Source organism: Crocodylus siamensis, chromosome 4 (genome assembly GCF_052110815.1).
Source record: "Crocodylus siamensis isolate JL-2025a chromosome 4, ASM5211081v1, whole genome shotgun sequence".
Classification (NCBI taxonomy): domain Eukaryota; kingdom Metazoa; phylum Chordata; order Crocodylia; family Crocodylidae; genus Crocodylus; species Crocodylus siamensis.
The window spans coordinates 137,537,601-137,561,317 of NC_143398.1; the positions used below are offsets into that span (position 1 = coordinate 137,537,601).

The following is a 23,717-nucleotide window of genomic DNA, read 5'->3' on the forward strand; positions in this document are numbered from 1 at the left end:
ATTATTCATTTTTTCATACATTCTCCTATCAGTGCTCTCAGTAATCTTTTAGTATCCTTTCCCAAGCACTGCCCCCAGCTTATACCTAGAATTACATGCCAGTGCTCTATATTTCCCAGCAATTCCCCAAGCAGTGGCTTTTATTCCTCCTGAAATTCCATAAGCTTCCCCCATTTTCCCAATACTCCTGCTGCTTTCCTCAAGCATCCATTAAGACTGCCAAATGAGTACGTCCCTTCCCTCAAGCTTTTCCCCCATTCCCTTGCTCTCCTTCAGTGTTTCTTTAACATTTCCCCAGTATCCTGCAGAAATCCCCCAGTATTTTTTTATCAGCGTTCTCACAGCATTCTACAAATGGTTTCCTGCTCTAAAGGGGGTTCACCATTTCTTCCATCATTCCTCATTCCTTTAGCATACTGCCAGCAAGCTCCCTGCATTCTCTCATCATGTTCCCACCATTTCTTGCATTATCCAAGTTTTACCTTAGAATTAAAAAAGATCAGATACAGAAAAGCTAAATTCTGTGGATAGTCAAGTTCCACTCTCCACAGATTCGACTCTGCCTTTCTGGGGAAGGTCCACAGAAGCCCAAGGACTCCCTCCTAATCTTGTAGGGTTTTCTATATTATAACCTTACACTCCTAAAAGTGCTTCCCTAACCTTCCTATAGCATCTTTCTTTCATCCTCTCCCTCCCTGAAATCTTTGTAAGCCCTAGCAGTCTTCTAGGGCTTAGGCACTAAATACCTTCTCATTGTCTCCTTCATAGATTTCATAGATTTCATAGACATTAGGGCTGGAAGGGACCTCGGGAGATCATCGAGTCCAGCCCCCTGCCCAAAGGGCAGGAAGTCAGCTGGGGTCATAGGATCCCAGCAAGATAAGCATCCAATTTACTCTTGAAGGTGTTCAATGTAGGCGCTTGAACCACCTCCGCTGGCAGACTGTTCCAGACCTTGGGGGCTCGGACAGTAAAGAAATTCTTCCTTATGTCCAGCCTGAAACAGTCTTGCAGGAGTTTGTGACCGTTCGACCTCGTCATCCCATGGGGCGCTCTGGTGAACAGATGTTCCCCCAGATCCTGGTGGTCACCCCTGATAAACTTATAGGTGGCCATCAGATCACCCCTGAGCCTGCGCTTTTCCAGGCTAAAGAGTCCCATGGCTCTCAGCCTGTCATCGTAAGATCTGTTTTCCTGACCTCTGATCATGCGCGTGGCTCTCCTCTGGACTCTCTCAAGCTTCTCCACATCCTTTTTGAATTGTGGAGCCCAAAACTGGACGCAGTACTCCAGCTGCGGCCTCACCAAGGCCGAGTACAAGGGGAGAATGACATCCTGGGATTTGCTCGAGAAGCATCTATGGATGCACGCCAGCATTTTGGTCACTTTACTAGCCGCAGCATCGCATTGGAGGCTCATGTTCATCTTGTGGTCAATGATGACCCCCAAGTCTTTTTCTTCTGTAGTGCTAACCAACGTAGCACTGCTGAGCCTATAAGGGTGCTGCAGGTTTTTCCTCCCAAGGTGGAGAACCTTGCATTTTTCGGTGTTAAACACCATGAGGTTCTCGTCTGCCCATTTGCTGAGCTTGTCCAGGTCAGCCTGGATCACCCGCCTATCTTCTGGCATGGATGCTTTGCCCCAAAGTTTGGTGTCATCGGCGAACTTGGCCAGTCCACTCTTGACTCCAATGTCCACATCGTTAATGAAGATGTTGAACAGTATGGGTCCCAGGACAGAGCCTTGAGGGACCCCACTGGTCACAGGGCACCACGATGAGTGACTGCCATCAATCACAACCCTCTGGGTCCGACCACGAAGCCAATTTCCCAGCCAGCGGATCGTGGTGGAGCCAAAGCCACAACTGGGCAGTTTGGCCAAGAGGTGATCATGGGATACCAGATCAAAAGCTTTTTTGAAGTCAAGATATATGACATCAATCTCTTCTCCCTTGTCCAGGTGATAGGTCACCTGGTCATAGAAGGAAATGAGATTGGTCAAACAAGACCTACCTGCAACAAACCCATGCTGGCTGTCCCTTAGGATGTTAGCCTGGGCCAGTCCTTCAAGGATGGCCTCCTTAATAAACTTTTCTAAGATCTTCCCCAGGATAGAATTCAGGCTAATGGGCCTGTAGTTAGCCGGATCCACTCTCCTCCCTTTCTTGAAGATCGGCACCACATTGGCCTTCTTCCAGTCTTCGGGCACTACACCAGAGTGCCAGGAGTTTTCAAAGATCCGTGCCAGGGGCTGGGCTATGACGCTCGCCAGCTCCTTGAGTACCCTGGGGTGCAGGTTGTCAGGGCCAGCTGACTTGAACTCCTGTCCACCCATTGTCTCTTGATTAAAATATCACTGGAGTAGAAGATTGTCTTTCGGTTCCATTTTGCAAAGCACTGAGTGGCATGGGAAGTCTGGCCTGTGACTAGGGAACTGAGGTGATTCAGTAATGTGAATAATGAAAATACCATACTTTCTTGCACACAACAAGGCCCAGAATATAACATACACCTTGTTTTTGAAAGGCAGAATGAAGAAGAAAAGATTTTTCCAGAGTTGTGGCTGTACAAAGCATGGACAGTGCCTAATCTTCAGCTGACTCACCCTCCTTTTTCTGCTTAGACTCTGAAATAGGAGAAGACCAGCTAGGAGACACCAAATTGCTCTAAGAAAATTTAGCTTGATTTGTGTAACAACAAGACTGTTAAAAAGGAAACAAGGTTGTTAACACTTGTGGAGTGGAGAACAATGAGCCATTAAGTCAACGGATTCCCTCAGTTACCTGAACAGTAACGCTACAACTGCTGCACTGTGGAGTAGGAATCAAAGCAGGGTGTTCCCATCCAGGGCAGAAAATCAGATTCCCTGCTTAACATCAGCACCCTGATTTTGAGGGAAAGCATATGTGTTGTATATCAGAAAATATGGTAACACATTGCTGTGTAGAAATCCTGCATTCAGTATCCAGAAAAGAAGACGTGACATCTAGCATTCACTCCTAGGGGTCATCCCCACGAGCATACACATGCAGTTTGTACTGCTTCAAAGCATTTGCCATGCTGCCAATAAGCAGTGCAGTGGGGGGGGGGGGTTTGATACTGGGAGATCCCAGTGTCAAAAAAAAACCTGCCACTGAAAAAAGCTATGTGGCTCATGTGGCAGCAGTATGTGCCACCAGAAAGGGAGACTGGCCAGCCAGAGCCATGCTCTGGTTGCCGGCCAAGCTCCAAGCAGCAGATCGCTGCTGCTGCTGTCCTGGGAGGCCCCCAGGATCCTAGATAAGACTGTTGAGGCCAGCACAGGAGCTGGCCCCAGCTCCCTCTACTTCACCCAGGACAATCTGCCCTGCACCAACCACCCACCCTATGCAGGGGCACACACAACAGCAAAAAGCAGTGGCAGATTTGTGGCACTTCTATTTTTGCCATGGCAACCACATCCCCCTACATGTGGGGATGCACCCCTAAATGCTACAGACTGGTAACAGGTGCATTAGGAATACCATAACAATCGTGTGTTTTCTCTGTAGGCCTTTCCCTCTGTCCCACACCCACAGCATTCCCCAGTTTGGTTTGAAATACCTCCTTTCCACTGGCTTCCAGAAGGCTGAATGCCATTCTTCATCTTTGTGCGGTAGACTGAGGTTCTGCTTAGTTTGTTCTTCATGGGTCTCTTCAGCTGGGCTTTAAAACCAAGGCCCCATTTGTTGTGTGCTGAGTTGGCATATGCTGCATAATCTGTGGTCACATTTCTTCTCCTGCCCAATTTCTTTTCCAACATCTTATCAGCATTCCTCGAACATGACTCCAGCACTTTCTCAGTGTTCTTCCAAGCTTCCCCCAACATCACTGCAATGTATTCTCAGGGGTCAGCAACCCTGGAGCATTCTCCTTAGGCAGTCTTGCCAGTAAACCTCTTCACATTCACTAATATTTCTTTTGCACTTCCTCAACTTTCTACCTGCTTTACTATTATTGGCCTCATCACCGTAGTATCCAAGTGCCTCTCATTCAACCTTTAATACTGTCCCCATTTTACAGGTGAGGGTCTGACACAGAGAAACTAAGTGGCTTGCCCAAATTTGTCCATTAATCCATCATCTCTGATATCAATGCTTCCAATTATCACTGCAATTTTCACCACTCCCCCCTAGCACAGCGCTGTCTCAGCTGAAACCATGGGGCAATGCACCTCAAAATCACTTTTACGAAGGGGAAGCCCCCATCAATTCAACGCGTAGAAGTTGCACAGAAGTTGCTATTTTGGATCAGAAGAGTGTCTCCAGCAGTGGTCTGTAACGTATGCTCTTGAAGAATGCTAAACTGGAATGATCCTGTTTTCTCATTTCTTGAGGTCCTGGTTATGCTTCTGGCCCCTTGCCAGTTTCCATAGTTTATACATCCTAGGGAAAACCATACCCTTTCTCTCTGGCCAGTAAGTCACAGGTAATGAAGCATTTACCATGTACATTCCTGAGACAGACAAAGCATAAGACTTAGTGCTGAAAACAAGAAGGATCTTAGAACATTCCTAGTTGTCCTGTTGTCCTGTTTTACTCCTAGGAATTATTCTTATTCAGAACTGTGTGTTGCAACATGAAGAGCCAGATGCTTGTAAATTAATGGAGCTCCAGTGAGGCCTGTTACTTCAGTAGAGAAACCAGTTTCAGCAGATGCAATACCCCAATTTACACGAGTCCAAGGATTGGAGCTCAAGCAATTTCTATTTTAAAATGTTCTAAATCTACTTTTTAGGTAGCTATTCTTCCACTATGGGTGCATCTACACATCACCATACAGCAACGTTGCTACAGCGCTGTGCTTCAGTACTGCCTTTTGGAAGTACTAAAGCACAGTGCAGTACCTGCCCATATTGCACCATATGCATAGCTCACAGTTAGATTTCAGTGCTACATCACCATAGCAGTGTGCTATACCAGTAGAGCACGCCATTATGGTAATATAGCTGCAGATCATGTGTAGACCCATGTGATTGTTATGTCACTGTAGCACATCGTATGGTGATACGCTACTTTGTGGTGACCTAAGTAAACACAGCTTCAATATGGTACCAGCTCATGCAATGTAGTTCTCCCTGCAAAATTATCCATTGCACTGTAGATAATATTACTTGAGAATTTTAGGATACATTTTTTTTCAACTGGTCAGTGCACTATTATTCAGCTCTCAGGAAGGTGAGGGTATGAAACAGGATCTAGAGAAGCACTGAAAATGAGTTGGGTACATTACAGCCAGAGCCTCCTATTCCAAAAGCAACAACCAGGTCTATATTGACATAATTATTTTTGATATTTTACAAACATAACACACCCAGTGGCTGGACCTCAGTTTCCACTGACTGACACAAGGCTTCATGCAGAAAAATTCCATTAACAAACTCCCCTGCAAGTTTCCAAACTAAACACAAATTCTTTTCAGTTTCTTCTCCCTGAGCCTGGTGCCTCATGACAGGGCATATTCAGACAGAGGCTATTCCCCTGCCCTTCCCTCCCATCCCCCAACCACCAGCAGTATTTGCAAGCTGCTTGACTGCAGCTTGGCCATCTGCACTGGCACTTGTCAATAGCTGAGGCCCTTGCACTTCTCTGCAGACTGCATGCAGTCTAATCTCTATGACTCAGCAACGCTGCAGATGTATTCCCTTATCTTCCCACCAGAATCTCAAGCAGCACTGGTTGTTTAAAAACAAACAAACAAAAAAAGATTTTGCTTTAGGTGTTCAGGGACACCGTGGAGCACAGGAATCCAGCATTTTAAATCTGGGAAATTTCAGCTCCCTGATATTCAAGTTAACTGGTTCCTTGCAACTGTTTCTCTTATTTAACTTGCTGTGCTATCTGGATCCTACATGCAATTAATCATATGGCCAAATACTAACATCATTACTTTGTTTTCACTCCCTTTGAATTCAGACGTGTGTGTGTGTGTGTGTGTGTGTGTGTGTGTGTGTGTGTGTGTGTGTGTGTGTGTGTGTAAGCACTCCCTTTGCACAGCTACAAATGACTACACAAATAATAGCCCGTGGAGAATCAGCCCCTCTGCCAAACAAGAAGTAGTTCAAAAGGGAATTTCTACTAATACTCATCTTGCCTTCATTATTCCCAATTCATCTGTTACAGGAAATTAATACACAACATGTAGCCCAGTATTATACTGGCATATTTTCAACCCCAGTACATTACAAACTCCTGTCTAATCTTTTGTTCTGTTATAGTGCACTCCAATCTCCAAAGTACTTCTACAATCGGTTAGTGGCAATATAGGGTATATTATCTTTAGACTATTTAGACTTAAAATATCTATTTATTTTTACACCATTCAATTACAAGAGAAATTTGCAAACCATACAGTACAAATGTACTAATTAGTGAGTTCATTTACTTTATTTTAGCAGTACCAGTTGAAACATAAATTTACTCATATTAATAGTAAACTAGGATTTTCACTTTCAGTTTAAGCATTTTCTTTGGATCCTTTCCTCTTTTATTGATTTATTTCGCTCCTATTTATCCTAGGATGGAAGTGCATAAATTTTTTTTCCAAGTGAAGGCTATATACATATAGCTAAGGGTGAAAGGTCAATATCTACCACAAGAAGACTTATAAGCACGCAGACATTATCCTCTAGTAAAAGACTGGAGAGATTATAATATGTTAAATAGTATGCATTCATTCATTACATTTTATTTAGCAATGGGACCAAAAAGGTAGCTGACATTCATGTTAGAAGCATCTTTGAAAGCACCACAGTAATGTTCATATGATAGGTCACATAACAGAGGCACTCTAGACTACAAGGAAAAGCAGAAGTAATGAGGACCTTATCTACCTAGTCCATCTAATTTAAGGGCAAAATTAATAAATCTTGGTTCCTACCTTAATCCTCATGTAGACACCAAGGGATGAGCACCAAAGTTAATGGGACTCCCTGCCAGACAGAAGTCCCATGCTTTCAAGATCAGGGTCCAATACTAGTACTGACACTTGGTTTACCGGTACTTCAGACCATCTTGAAAATTACACTGAACCCTACAGTCTCACCTTCCTACCTTTGCTTTGCCTTCAGGGGAGGTTTTTCCTAAATATCAAAGACAAGAATAAGTTTGAAGGTAATCAAAGATTTAAAAAAACAAACAACTGGGTATAACTACCTTCCTTCAATATTTCTGCATCAAATTTTGTATAAAATAAGTCACTGTTCATTTGAAGCACCACAGATACAAAGCCAGAGCTACCAGAGGGACCAAATGTTGATGTATTATTGGATTCAAACTACTGGTCAGAAAACACTGTGCTAATATAACTATGCTTAGCAGGTAGCAAAATCAATGAAAAAAAAATCAGTCTGTGTAAGCACTTGTGCAACATGATTGTTGCTCTTTAGATTGTGCACACAGCAGTTAAGCATCTAATGATGGGACAGACAGATAGATGGCAGGTCAGATAATGATGGGACAGAATGATGGTACAGATAGATAGATCAATCAACTGACAGAGAGAGACAAGAAAATATGCGTGTGTGTAAGTTAGACATAAAAGTTAAGACTGCAGTTGTTCAAGATTAGCAACAGAAACGTGGCAGAAATAGATATTTGCAATGGTAACATTTAGACACATGCATTTAAATATGCATTCACAACATCAGAACAGGTCTGAACAGAAGCAGCCACTCTCAGCATACCACTGTACATAAATGAGGCAGAGACCAATCTTTCTCAATCAAAATAAAGGAGCAGACAAATAATAACCAATAGTTTTCTAGACACTTTCCTCACAGGAGTCTGCTTTTGGCATGATCTCAATACCTCCATAATGAAAAGTGCTGTGTTGCCAGCTGAAGAAACAGTAGCTGTTGCATGTCAGTGTGGAGCTTTCTGGAGTGAATTTCTGAAAGGCAATGCCTATAAATTATTGTGCCTGCACTGTGGACATGTCTGTGCAGACTGACCATGTGCAGTTGCCTGTACACTGGCAGAAAATGTGCCCAGACATGCATATATGCCCATTCTGAACATTGTGAGTCATGAAAACGTAGCCAGGAAAAAGCACCTAAATAAGGAGTGTTAGATCCTAGAAAAGGACGGCCTTCCCATATTTTAGCCCCAAGAGCCAAGTGATTTGGGCACATGCCATGAGAGCAGGGGACCCAGGTCCTTCTCACCCAGTGGGAGTTTGAACAAACATTGCTTTGACTTCCCAACACAGTGCTCTAACCACCAGAAGACAGATTAGCCAAGAGAGGGAGAGATGTATTGGGCCAGGAGGAAGAATAAGCCAGGGAGTGTTTGGCTCAGTGATCTGGCTGGTGCTCTAGCAAGGAGCAGACACTGGGTTGTAGCCTGGACCCTTGCCTCCACAGGGACAGAAGTTCCCCACTGCACTGCTCCACATCCATTTGTATCCGGCGACTATTAAATGTAAGGGGCAGTGGCTCAGCTTCCAGCAAAATGCTGGCAGTCCTCAACTAACAATTTCACTCCGCACACTTGAAGCAAGGGTAGTACTTGTGGATCATTGCAATCATCGTAAGAGCTGAAAGTTAACATTTGCAGTGAGGTAGCATCCAGAGACTCCACTCAGAATCAGCACCCTGTTGCGCTAGCAGCCATACAACTCGAGAAACGGCTCCAGTGCCTGTCCCCAAAGACTTTACCATCCAAGGTTTCCATCCTGCAAAGACTTAGGCAATTCTTTAACTTGATGCTCCATGAGTGATCAACCTGCAGTCACAGAGGGTAAAATAAAAGGCACATTTTTTGCATTTATATACATAATGTATTGGAAAATCCCAGCCCTTCTCTTCCCCATCATTGTATGCAGTATGTGCGAACTAAGCCTATCAAGACCTGGTGGCTGATTTGTGCTGGACAGAGGTGGGCCTGAATTCAGTCTGAAGGAGGAGGCAGTAGGAACTGCATCAGTTCAGTGAAGGAGGCTGTTCCATAAAGAAAACCGTTCCTTGACTGAGAACCTGCCACATGTCTTCCCTCTGCTGTTCACACTGGAAAGCTAAAGAAGAGCAAAGTGTTTTAGTCTGTCTTACACAGGCATAGGAAAATGCTCTTAATAGTCAGATGATCACCTTGGGCCCTATAGCATCTATGTCTCTTTAACCCCCAGCACATCCTCTCCTTCACTCCTGCCTATTCTGCCAGTCAAACATATGAAGTCACCACATCCAGAGTTACTGGTGTAAATGGAAAGGCTTCCGTTGACTCCAGTGGGCTTCATATCAAAGTCTGTTAATGTGACAGATGAAGGGCAGAGAAGCCTACACTCTGGTCTTCAGAGGCAGCAGTATGCTACCCCAGTAGGCATGAGTTCCTACTTCGTAGGTTTCTGACACCCTTCTGTACACTGGCATTTCAATCTAAACAGAGGAAGTCATTTATTGTACAACATCTTGCTGCACTACATCAGTACTCCCCATAATCTCAAGAACAGATCCAGAAATAGCAAGATATCCAACCAGCTTCACATCAGATACAACAAAGCCTCAAGCCCAGAAACAATACAAGGTTAAAGGAATGGTGTTAACTTGCATTCACTGAGGCCATGAAAAAACACAGGGCCCTGCGTCAACAAGCCTGCTACTGAAGTTCAGGCACAGCTAGATTTAGGCCCCAGGGGATGTATTGGACAAGTAGTACCAAATACTTAGGTGGTGAAGAAAGGGCAGTTTGGGTATGTATAGAGAAAGAGAGGGGGAGACAGATTGCACATCACAAATATATTTGCTGGAAACTCATTTTGCATGACAACAACGTCCAAGCCACAGGCACTGCTAGTCAGAAGCTGACCCATCTCTCTCAGGTTATTAAATAATATGCAGCAGTGGAATTTGCTGCAACAGTTGCACCACTTCAAGTAATTTTAAATAGTAGGGCTCATACCTCATAACTTTCTTGGCCAGGAAATGATAGTTGGACTAGACAGCTGGACATGGACATCCATTCATTAAAACTTGAATGAGCTGGCCCACACCTGCATCTTCATTCAGGCATCCACTTATCCCATGATAAGAGTGTGCGTACAGCAATTACCGCAAAGCAGCTAATGTGCAATCAGTCCCCATCCCCGTATACCCATGATAAATTATTTGTATGTTTATACCCTCATTCAGACTGAGCAAATTAATTATTATAATACTGTCCCATTGAAATTTGTGGGCTTTTGCCTTGAGCACTGTTCTCCCGGCTGCAAGGAGGAGTGGGACAGTTGGGTCACAGAGGACACAGGCATACTAACAGCTTACTGAAGAGTAAACAGAGGTGCAGCTTTACTGTATGACAGCTGCTCTGCAGTAACTGCTGTATGCACATTCTTTCCCTGAGAGAAGTGGAAGTGAAATAGTAGTCATTTAGCCCCTAATGAAGGTACTAGAAAACATTTTCTTGCATAACCCCCTCACAGAAACAGGGTATTCTCTTTATATACTCCCTACATGCACCCCTCCCTACACACGTCCTCCTTTTGTACATATACAGACCCTCAAATTACCAGATATGTTCACTAATGTGAAGGCTTGTTACTATTAGATCTGATAGCACCAGTGCATGTCTCAAAACTGACAGTGTAACAAAGCATCCCTTTGACTGATTAAAAAAGATTTGCCCTTTTCCTTCAGACCCGGGAATAGCAGTGATGAAGAGACGGTCATCTTCTTATCCCTCCTGCTGTCTTTGGGGTACCCTTCTATGCAGACCCCTCTGAAAGTTTGACTGCAGATATTCCTTCCAGTTTTCCTTCCCCGTCTGAATCTGCTATGCATGCTTTCTTCTGCATTTTCTTTCTCCTTTCTCTGTACCTTTGTAGGCCAGATAATAATTGCCTGTGAAGAACTCTGCAGCAATCTCAGTGATATGCTAACTTTGACCAAATAGCAATGGACTCAGTGCTATGGAACTGGAAAATGCATAGACAAGAGTGGTCAGCTACCTGGTCATCTACTCAATCTCACTACCAATTATCTCTCCATTTGTTATATACCAACTCCCACCTCTACCCTTGCTTCTTATCACTACATGTATTCATCCTTACAACACACCATGAGGTAGAGATGTATTACCCTATTTTACAGCTGGAAAACTGCAGTACAGTGTTAGATGTTTAAAGTGGGATGGAAGCCTCTGCTCAGCTGCTACCTAACCTCTGGAGGCTACTAAACTCAAAGGGGTCAGGTGTTTGATGACGAAGTGCCCTATGTGCCCAGAATTTCCCCTGCCTTGGTACCTCACGCATGCCAAAGTCCAACTAAGATCCAAAATTTAGCCATCCCTCTTAGTTCTGTGTGGGTATTTGGAGAGCACCACTAATACACAAGATAGGCACAAACAGTGAAAAAAAGGCCGAGGCTGAATGATCAATCTTTGCAGGTTAGTCTTAGTTGTAGGGCTGTACGAAATGGCAACATTCTGCTTCAGCTTCCATTTTGACCTTTCAATGGAACAGTGTTTTGTTTTGGGTTTTGTTTCGAAAGCACTGTTCTGTTTCATTTTGGAGAACCTGTTTTGCTGTTTTGATGCTGTTTGACGTTTCGCCCAAAGGCTATTCCGCAGCCAGCACCAGGAAGATTGGTGCTGCCACTGGCCCCAGCAGGCAGCAGCAGCATCCTGTGATCCAACAGGCACACTGGGGGCTTGCCTGCACCCCCGGGAGGCTGTGGGGGCTATGCCAGACTGCTTCCAGGGGTGCAGGCTCCCAATCTGCCTGCCAGATCACAGGAGGCTGATGCTGCCAGCTGGGGCCAGTGGCAGCACCGATCTTCCCAGCGCCGATCTTCCTGGTGCAACACCAGCCTCCTGTGATCTGGGAGGCAGATCAGGGGCCCACACCACTAGGAGCAGTTTGGCACAGCCCTTGCAGCCCTCCTAGGGGTATAGGCGAGCCCCCAGTCTGCCTGCTGGATGACAGGAGGCTGCCAGCTGGGGCCAGTGCTGAAGCCAAGCCTGGCTTTGAAACTTCAAATATTTAGAAAGTTTTGAAACATTCTGAGTGACCTTGTTTCATTTCCAAGCTGTTTCAGAGGCTTTTGTTTCATTTTGATTTTGCTGTTTTGAGCTCAAAACACATCAAAACAGCTTTGAAACAAAACATCGGGTGAAATTTTGCACCGCCCTATTAAGCTGCATAGATTGAACTGATAGGCAAGTGAACAGACATACACTTTTGATTCCAGAAATGCAGCCATATGTCTGCACTGGCCCTGGCCAAAAGCTGGGAGGTGCTAGAGCATGCCTCCGTGCTCTGCTAGAGCAGACAGCTTGGGCCAAGGCTAGCCCACCCTCCCTGTGAGAAGGAAGTTGTAAGAAAAATGCAAAGTATCCTAGGGGGACTGTGAGTTAATTTGAATCTGGAGAGGGTCTGGGACAGAACTTCAATAAAACTTATTTAACCTAAATCAGTCAAGTATGATACTGCTTCCATCCAGATGCATCTTAAACTGGTTTTGGTGATTTTGAAAGCAGTTTATGTGCACTGAAGTTCTATTGTGTTACATATTTGAACTTGTTTCTGATCACTTATTCCAGTTTATGTGTAATTGCTGTCCCTAGCCAGAGAGAGCATTGCCCTACCTGCAAAATGAAGTGGCAACCAGAGAAAGTTTGAATGCCTTACCCACCCTTTATATAGTAGCTCACAATGTTTATTGTCTGTCTGAAAGAGTTCAAACCCACGTCTTCCAGTGAGAACTTGTAGAGGGTTCGAAAACCATATACAGCAACATTACTCTATCCTGAAATATTTCAAAACTGTAATGGGAAGGATAGTAATTCTGTTGACTATTTAAAAAAATAGATACACAGAGAAACAGGAAAAACTGGAAAGCACTAATGCTGAAGGAGACTCAGTGTTAGTGCAAAGAAAATTAAGTGTGAGCTTCTAATGTCATTATGTAATTTCAAAACTGCTAGTGTGTTGCTGGGGTTGCCTGCAACCCTCTTCATTAAGTTCTAGGAAACTGAAATAGTGCTCTTAGTTATGATCCCCTTAAAACTGGAGAGCTTTCTGCAAATTAGGTAACCTTCAGAGAAGAGCAGCAAAAACCATAACTGGATTAAATGAATCGTCTGATGAGGAAATATTAAAACAAGCATATTACATATAGACATGGACATAGACATAGATATGAATGTAGATACACCCTGGCAAGACCACATTTGAGGAAAGATACAATAACTGCCTCTAAGTATTTGGGATAGTCAAGATATAAATAAATTATCTGGAGTGAAAAACAGAAATAAACCTAAGAATGATTGGATGTAATAGTACTTTAGGCCAAGTATCAAGAAAATTGCCCGATTTTTTGATCTGTAGAATAATCTCTCACAAGTGCGAAAAGTATCATCACTTGAATCATTAAAAAACTAGAGTGATGAGTGGACAATATGTTGCATGGTTCCTTATTGACTGAGAGATGGGCTGAGAGATATAATAGGCCTTTTCCATTTCTCACTGATATGATGTTATGATTCAACATTTCTCTCTCTCAAGCACTGCATAAAGTCAGCTGCTGCTAGGAAGTGGCAGAAGGAATATTCATAGCTGTATGACTTTAATTCTTAGAACCAGCCAAATTTCACAGAAATCCCTATTGGGTATCTGACTGAAGTGAGCCTAATAGCTTGTACACAAGGGAAATGAGAGAATGCAGGTCTGTACAAGGAACAGGTGTGAACCTTATTGTGCTGCCTTGAAAGAAGACTAGGGGAAATGCAGCATAACCTGCAGGGTTAGATAGCTTAGAAGTGAGGGAGAGGAGATAGCAAAGAGAGAGAGATGGCTGGCCATTCTCCTTCTCACCAGCTTCTGATGGCTCCCCAGTGCCACTAGAGGTATTCAGCTTGTCCATGGGTCTGTCTGTCAGAATCCATTGTACACTGCAGTTTTGTCATGGAGGCATCTCCCCAGTCCCTTCCTTAACTGGTACTTCCAAAAGAAGACACAAATGTCAATGAATTAATCAAAGTCTAACTTAAGAGCTGCCAGGAATTTTTCAGCCCAGACCTCTCAGTCCTTAGATCTGAATTAGTTGCTGTTCACTTTGGAATAAAAACAAGCTAAAACACAGTAACTGTGCCCTAAAGAAATAGGGATGAAAAAGATCTGCTTAATACAGTAATGCACATATTATTCAAGTGAAGCCTCTGACTTGTCAGTATTTCCACTACACATCTTTGAAGCCCCTGCCCCAGTACCAGGAAGACCAGACTGGCCCTTTCTACCACAACTTCCAAGGGCTGTGTTAAATTCTTATTTTGAAGGAATTCAAAAGTTGGACATAAAATTATGTTTAACTATGGGCTGCAAGTCTATACCCAAAGGACCTTTTTCATATTAAATTGGAAAGAAATCCATTGGCTCATATTTATTATATAAATGTAAAGGAAAAAACACAACTCTCCTTTTATTTTGTATTCAAGGGCTTGAGTTATGTGTAGCTCCTAGACAGAGGTTCATGAAAAGTGGGGGAGGGGCATGAATCTTCTGTCCTGTATAAAACCCAGAATAAGTCCTGTGCCTTATATGGGACTATGTAAGTCCCAGTCTGATAGCCTGTGGCAAGGCTGTAAATGATCAATATACAGGATGAATTATGTCCTTGTAGAGCAACCATTATCTGCATAACCCTAGTCACATAAGAACAGAGACAAAATGGGGACTTCAGGTAAGACACTCCTGTATCACAGATGAGGTTAGACAGGCAGATAGAAGTTCTGGACAGGACTGAACTATGTGGAAACAATTTGATAATGTGAAACAAAATAGCTGGATGAAGAACAAAATAGCTGGATGAAGAACAGCATTTTAGTCAATGAATTAAAGAAACTAAACTCTTATTCCCTTCTGCAAGATCTGAGCTCTGTCATTTAAGTGCTCCTGAGGTTTGTAACTATAACAAAGAAAAAAAGTGCCTTTTCTCTCTGGTCATTTTTCCTTCCAAATCATTTTCACAGTTCACTGACAACTGGATTCCAATAATAAAATCAGCTAGCAAAATTAACTGTATTTCTTTGTCCTTCAACTCCTCCATTCTTGTAACAATCTTTTTAGATATTAAATTGTTCTTTTAAAAAAAATCAGTGTAAGAAAATTAATGTTTGATTTTTTTTTTATTTAAAATTTATGATTTTTTTTTGACTGAACCATTTGCGTTCTGCACACAAAAAATCCCAAAAAACAAATAAACAAAAAATAAAATATTAGGTATGATAAGAAGAGAATCTGGTACAATATTTGTTCTCAGTGAGGCCTTTTAATTTAAAGTTATCTGTCTAGATGGTGAACCTGATGCAAACAGAGCAGAACGGATGATGATTAGCTATGTCTTGAATACATAATATTAGTAAGTCAAGTTTACAGTAAGTGACAGCACATTTTAATGCATTTTGAAAATCCAATGTTACACACTTTCAATACTTGTATCAGGAGTCTGAATCAGCAAATTACAGCTGAACCCTGCATCAGTATAAATAAATGCATTCCTTTGTACCTGCTTGCAAATGTACATAGAAGACTAATGCCTTTAGGAGGAAAACCAAATGTATTATTTGCAAAATCCAACCATAAACAATTGCACAGCCACTGATGCAGCATTATTGATCACCAATAAACCTGACAGCTTCGCATAACTGTCTTTTTTGTTACCTCTGCAGTGAAAAAAATGCCAAATGCACTTTTAAATATCGAGGAAGAAAAGCCATTTAGTGCATTATTTACAAAGGAATCTTAAATGCAAATGGCCTGATTCCAACAGTAAATCAAATGCCCATTTAAGTCAGATCTATTGATTGATCAGGCCCTATACCAGAATTAACACAGCTGAAATAAATGGGGTTCTTTTAAATTTACCTCCAACATAACTCGCAGTGGATTCTAGTCTAAATAATGTTATTTTGAATGCTATTTATGCATGAACATCACCTGGTCCTTATAATTCTCAGTCTTTAATCAAGAAAATGCCAGTTAAAATCAAAGGCATTTGTCAGAATCAGAATTTAGTTAAATCTCTGAATCTCATGCACCTCTTCCTGAATTTAACTTGTATAAGAGAGAATTTAATTGAGTTTTCTACTCAATTTACCCTCATCCTTCAACATAAATGTAACAAGAAGCACCACACCCTCCCTTCCCCTTTGCCCCCATATTAGTATAGGTAATATTATGCAGAAAAATGTGGCAGAACCATAATTAGACCCCAGACCTCTTGAGTGCAAAGCATTGACATGAGCCACAAAGACATCCTTTGGCAGCAACATGGGCAACCACTGCTAAAGTGATAGCTTGTCCCTTAAAGGCAGTGCCCAGGGCTCCTGGTCTAGTTACCTCCCCTCATGCTACTGATGGTCTCAAACCCTAGCAACACTTCGTATGTTTATTTCTGTGTACTGGACCCCTTGGACCAATTGCTTAAAATAATGAAAATAATAACGAACTAGAAAAAAATCAAAGTATTTACTTGGGGAAGAAAATTGCCAGGAATTACCCCAGTATCACATAACAATTAAGGAAAAAGGAAAATCAGATTTTTTAGCTTATCTACCTTCAAACATATAATAGCAAGAGTTTTAAGAGGCATGTGTATCTGACTAGGAATATGAGACATCCACAATAAATCACTTTCAGAGAAAGCAAGAAAGTAATTCCTTAGCAGCTGTCATGATCACAGCAAAACAAGGAAGGCCTGCTGCTTCAGTGCACTAGTCTGTATCAAACATTTCTGTTCACTTTCACAATTTAAACTGCTTGGGGTTTAACACATGCGATACAAGACACTTCTTTTTTTTCTTTTTACACAATGCATAATTAACTCATTGCCCCTGTGTGCTGTGGAAGCCAGTGGTATTACTGGGTTCAAAAAGGGATTAAACACATTTACATTGGATAAGCACAGAAAAAGCTATTAAAGCTATATAAGAATGTCACTTCAGGTTCACAGTATTCCTAAGCCTATGACTGCTGGTAACTGGGAGACTATGATCACTCTACGCATGCCCCCTCTCTTGTGTCCTTCATCTAAAGTGTCCGCTGTTTGCTACTACCAGGGACAGGATGCTGGGTTAGATGGACCTATGGTCTGACCTAGTATGGTAGTTCTTATACACTTACGTGGAAAGACAGCTATGACAGACAGTCATTTGTAAGTAGTCCCAGACAGTGCCTATATCAAGCTATATCTGTGCAGCTCTAAGAACCGTAAGGCCTTGATCTTTTCTAGGGCCTTGTGTTCCTATTGTTTAATCGCAGAAATCTTCACCTACTCAGATTGCTCTAGATGTTACACTGGAGCACCTTACTCCTCCCAGAAAAAATGTACATGCATTTCACTGGCACGTTGCATTTCTAAGTATGTCCTGGCCCTCAGCACATGCAATCTTTGGTTCTATTTCCCCGTGAACTCTATTAGAACATTCTACCATCTGCTACCTCTGTGACAGATGTCTGCATGATTGACAGATCAAGCTAAATATAACATATCAATGCCCCCATATGCTCCAACAATTCCAAATTTAGTGTCTTCTATTGTATGCTGTGCCTCAATATAGCACAAAAAAACCAAAGCATCTTTCATATTAAAATATTCTTCCCATTCGTGCCACCCCAGCGTGATACACTGGCAATGTAAAAAGCTCCTGCTATCTTCATAGGGATTAAATGTGTCATTTTCAACTCAGCAGCAGTAAATAATCAAAAAAATGAAGGCGCTCTACTCTGACCAACAACAGATTTGAGCTTAATTGGTGTGTTTACTGACAGCGTACAGCACAGATGTAAAACCAGCAACAGCAAAGCATTCACAATCACAGTTGGAGAGCATGTTGTAAATGATGCATGCTCACCGGGGAAGGGCTGCCAGGCTCTGTGTTCCTGCAGGCCAGCAAAGAAAAGTTTGTCACATTGTGCAGCTGGGCAAAGCTGGTTTGCAATCCACTGCACCTGTCCACACACATCAACACTACCAGTAGGAAACTGTTCCTTTGATGGCCCCGTAAGCTACAGACTTCCAAGCAGTAAGTAGTGGTTAGTCAGGTGATAATAATGTCTTGTTGGACAGAAGTGAGTGAGATATTGTTCATGTACTGAAGAATATAGAGAGAGTAATGTATTTGACTCTTAAATATAGCTTTCCTTAAAAAAAGGGGAGGGAGTCCCACAATGCTTTGCAAACATTCATGCAGGCTTAATCCCACCCACCTCTGAAATCCAACCACACGTCTGATGATTTGGGCAACTGTTTAATTATTCACCATATTGCTAAACAACACAGGAGACTTAAAGGAGAAAATGAGATGTGGAATGGGAATTACAGGGAGGTGACAGTACAGACACTAGAAACTAACCAATATTCCCCATCTTAAAATACCTATTCTTCCTCTTTAAAAGGCCTTTAATAAATTACAAGCAGCCAGACCATTCATTTTCCAGCCTGTCGATCCCAGACCTTGGCTTCTGCTACCACCATGGGACTTTGCAGTAGTTCTCAATCAAACACAGCTACTTGGTCACCAAAATCATACAACTTTCCCATTCCTGGACCTTCTTTGAAAGCCTCCCAGGTGAGTGCCGACTGTTTAGTTTGCTTGATCAAGCACTCTGCAGAGCATAATGATAATGAGTATGTTTAGTTCTTACATTCCTGTTTACTTTGGACAGAGTTTACCAGGCTCTCTTCATAGCCCAATCCAAAACCCTGTGAAGACAGCTTAAGGACCCATGCTGAGTTAAATGGACTTGGGCTTAAGCTCCTGAAAAGCAGATTTCTACTCCCTGACAGTAGAAAAAAGCCAAATGTTAAAAAAGTCAAATGTTATGGATATCAGCAGAAACCCCAGTAGGTCTCTCTATTTCATATACTGTAAAAATCAGATTGACCAGAGAGAAAAGTATCTTGTAGTCCTGTACAGGAACAGGGTTTTGTCTCATATTGCTATCATTTTACTTTGTGCAGTTTGACATGAGGTAAAAGACTTTACAAAACAAACGTCCAAGCTCCATTCTGTGGGTTTCCATATGCTTTTTATTAGCTCTTTGTACCAAGAGCAAAAGATGGTTGTTTTGGAGGGTGCAAAATCTAAACAGTATTGCCAGCCTCAAATATTAAAAAATATAAGTTGGACTCCAAAAAATCACATAATTTATAAAAACAATACCACCACCAACACCACCACATTTGGTGCTGTCACTGGAGTCTTCTAATTTCTGAGCCAGAGGGGACAACATTAGGACCATTTTAAGTTTTCTCTTCCCCTGCAAGAGCTAAATACTGAGGGTATACTTATACTGTCAGTGGGACATGCAACTGAAACATACCTGCTCTGTGCATGCTATGTTCAAAAGGGTGTAACATAGTTGCTGTTAGCACTGCACTGGGTACCTGCCAAGAAGCATGCCCAAGACAGAGAACTGGTCTGGGGCCAATGCTGCAGTAATGGTCGCCATGTTATATTACCCTTATGGTGCAGTATGAAAAGAGTAGAGGTGTTGTGCATCACTACGTTGCTCCTTCAAGCAGTCCTGTAATGGTGTAAACATGCCTGTATGTTTTAAAATATAAATAAAAGCTGAGATTCCTGTCTACCCACAGGAGTTGGGGCTTTAAGCAACATGCTAAGTACCATGAACCTCACAATAAAATCATGAGAGTCCACAGAAACATGATCAGAGGCAGGCTGTGAGTACTAGGACCACAAGATCAGTGTTGCCAAATCTCATGTTTTTTGGCATTGTTCTTAAAGTCTGTGCTTCGGGAATGTGAAAAAGCTTAGCTCTTTATTTTATATATCTATATGAAGATTTTCACATTCCAGAAGTGTAGACTTTAAGAACAACACCAGAAGTCATGAGAGTTGGCAATACTGCATGATAGATATAAGCAAGAGTAGGCCTGTGTACTAAGAAGGAAAGGTATAGAATGAATGTAGAATTAACATATTAATTAGAGATAATTAGAAGGAAAGGTAATTAAAATTAATTAATTCATATGGAATTAATTATGTCAATGGTTCTGACAGCAGCTGCATGCAGGAGTAGGAGAATCTGTTGTTGGAGTTGTTACAGCAGGGTGCCAGTACACTTCAGCAGTAGCTTTTGCCCTGTTTTGCAAACTTTTAATTGAGTTACTACAGAGAGAATCTTAGATTAAGATGGAAGGAGTGTGTCACCAAAACTGCCATTGAATTCTGAGGCTCTCCAGTGTTGATGCCTGCAACGGCTCCACCAATGGCCTTACTCTGATCCTCTTCTTGAGCAGGGCCTGTATTTTGCTCATTAAAACTACTCTGTAATTTCAGTTGAAGGCCGCGCACCTTCTAGTCTGGCACTGAGAAAATATTTAATATAACCAGGGCTAAATTATTTGTTGCCATAACCAGAGGTTTTGTCCCCAACACATTTTACTTAGCAAACAGAAGCTGTGTGTTGCAGAACTAGTAACTGTTTTCAACAAAACCTCAGCAAAGGTTTTTAGCAAGCAAATATACTGAATTATAGATAGGAAATTACTGAAACCATAGATAGAGACCTACCACAATGCCCAGAAAATCCGCAGTAAAAAAAAACTTACAGAAATAAAATGCCGTTCCCCAGCCCACTGGAGGCAGGAAGGTGGCAGAGGGATCTGCCTGCTCAAAGGGCGGCCGGCGAGATGGCTGCCACCCCCACCCCTTGCTGCTAATTGGTGGAGATGGGCAGGACCACAGGACCACATAACAGCCTTTACAGCCAATCAGTGGTGAGGGGTGGGGCCACCAGAGCACTCAGACAATCAGAGGCATGGGGGGGGGGGTGCCACACTCCATCCACAAAATAGCCCAGATTCTGCCCACAAAATTGGTGGGCAGCCACCCCAAAATTGGTAGGTCCCTAATCATAGAGAAGGAGAGCTGGCAGAGGCCTCCATAGGTTATCTGTAGGGGTCTACCAAAGGCAAGGTGGCTGCTGGCTGATTATGCAGGGAGACCACACGTCTGGCAGCCATTTTCACAGGTGGAGCACAGCGGGCCCCTCCCAAGCCTCTGATTGGCTGAGTGACCCCGGTGGCCCTGCCCCTTGCTGCTGATTAGCTGTGAGGGCTATCCATTATGTGGCTCTGCTCCTCACCGCCAACTGGGGACCCTCAGGGGGTCACCTAGTCCAACCCCCTGCTCAAAGTGGGACCATCTCCAACTAGATCACTTCCCCCAGAACGGGCTGTGTATCTGGGCCACAATGGCCAAAAGGATTGGGGAGCCATCATTTTATTTTTGTTGATTTTTTTTTTTCAGGAAGCCTGCCAAAAGCATGGACATGATGCTTTTTTCCAGACCCCTGCCCAAAATCGCCATTTCTGCAGAAATTGTGAAATCATAATTTTGGTAGGTCCTCCATCATCTGGTCCAAACCCTTGCCTGAAGCAAGAGAACTCCCATCCAAGCCATCCCATGCAAATCCATTGTGTAGCCTCTCAACAAAACTACACAGTCAACTCTAATGTAACACATGACATTACACCCTAATCTGCCACAGGTAAAGCAAGAGGACCAAGGAGAAAATGTCCTGCTTCTTTAAAGTTGTTTATATATGTACAAGAGATCCCATGAAGAGGGCCATACTCCCCACTAAAGGGGAAGACAAACCCCCCTCCACATAGTCCATACCAATAGCAGCCCTAATAGCACAAACCAAAGAGTTGTTTTCTGTGTGTCATGTGACCAGAAATTATCTGCCCCGGCACTCACTTTTGCTGGAAAATACTACTTGTTGAAAGGGAAATGATTCTTTTTCATTGAAATTATGTTCAAATTTGAAAAAAAAAAGGGAGAAGAAAAGAATTCTTAGGAGGTCAGAATATTTAATTTCAATCTTTAAAGGACAGAATATTTTGATTTTCCATTTTGAAACAATTGTTAATTTCCATTTAAATTAAAACAAAACAAAACAAAAATAAAATAAAATAAAAGGCAACCCACCCCCCCCAAAAATTGCATTTTGAATGACCCAAAGCAGTTGTTCCCAAACTCTGACAGATTGTGCACCACCAATTTAAAACAATACAACCTTAAGTACCACCAGCAAATTTTTCAGCTTAACCCATGTATCATTTTTTTGTCATATAAACTGATTATAATAAATCTGTTAACGCACACCACTGACAGGTTGTCTGCGTACCACTGGTGGTACCTGTAACACAGATTGGGAACCAACGACCCAAAGCTATTTGTTTTCCAGAATCTTGTTTCACAAGAAATGTTCAGTTTCAGAACACAAAGAGAACTCAAAATTTTGTTTCCCAGAAAACAGAAAATCTGGTACACAGCCTTCTTTCTCTGCATGTTACTAATCTCCATGCTAAGGAGCCACTAATAGGGTGAAGTTCATGTTACACTTAAACCATACTCACCTGTGGAAAGTTAAGCAATGCTGAAGTTAGAATATGCTTTGAGAAATTGTGCTAGAGGTGTGCTAGAGGTGATATCTTTTATTAGACCAACTAGTTGCAATTTTTTTTCTTTATTAGCAATTAGCTGCACATAAAAAGTATCATTTCTTGCCTGCACTGCTCTGACATGCCACTAGAGGGCTGGTGAGCCAGGTATGACTAGGAGCCAGGACACCTGGGCTCTATCCCTACTCTGGGTAGGTGGGTGGGGGAGAGGCTGGAAGTGGTGTATCCTAGGATGCTGGAAGACTGCAAATTGCTTGTTTTACATCTGTGGAGCAGACCGAAGTTGACATGAGCTAGGTAGCAAGGCTCAGAGTTAACCCCCAAAGCATAATTTTAAGATGCACAGAGGGCATTTAGCACAAGTTCTTGAGATTTAATGTGCAGAAGCTTGTATTTTAAGTGCTCTTACTGTAGTCTAAGTGTAACTTGTAACTTTACGGTAAGTGCCTATTAACAATATAGGGCCCAATCCTGTTCTCACAAACTTGTATATTATCACTGATTTAAATGAAGCCTCACATCAATGTAAGATCCAACTCAGGCCCAGAGTATGGATCAGGGGAATCTTGGAAGTGAATTAGAACTTTGGAAACAACATTTTTTATGTAATTTGTGAGACATGGATTTATAAATGTCCATTTGGGGCTCAGGACTATTCCAACAGAGCTCTGTTGAACTCTACATATAAATGAAATAAATTAATTCACATGATAATTATCCAAAAGAATCAATAAAGTATATTGGCTCAATACCACTATATACTGCTTGCAATTATCTTGGGGCTAACTTCTCTCCTCTTCAAGTCATAGCTGCAGAATTCTGTTAGGTCCATACCCATCACCTTAGCACCTCAGCACATTAGGCGGGAGCACATGTAGCCTACTCAGAGATATAACTACCATCTATACCCTTTTTTCCCATTCACCTGAAGAGCAAAACTGGTGTCACTCCAGTGAGAAAGCTGGAAATCCCAGTGGAAGGATGTAGGGTGATGCTGAAAAGATCTGCACTTTAGAAATAATCCTCTGTCTATCCAGGCATTTTGAGGCAAGTGAAAGGCTGAGTAAGTATGGAGCAAGGTATATGAAATCAACCCTAACCTAGCCTCATTTTGATGTTGTACTTAAGACCAAGTTTAAGCCCTACTCCATTCAAGGGTTTAAGTGATGCCCTGAACAAGGACCTGTTGTAGAACTGAGCTCTACTGTAGGCAATTCTGCCATCCAGGGCATGGAATAGTAGCTACAGAAGAGCCGCACAGTCCTTGTATACTG

General features: G+C 42.4%; 1 protein-coding gene across 1 annotated transcript in view; it reads right to left on the reverse strand.

Moving 5' to 3' along the window:
- Positions 1-8,620: 8,620 nt before the first annotated feature.
- Positions 8,621-23,717, reverse strand: part of KCNA1 (potassium voltage-gated channel subfamily A member 1) — a 43,891-nt gene continuing 28,794 nt past the window's right edge. Inside the window, exon 3 of the transcript XR_016441919.1 lies at positions 8,621-8,740. The gene's annotated coding sequence lies outside the window, so the exon portion shown is untranslated. The remainder of the gene's footprint in view (positions 8,741-23,717) is intronic.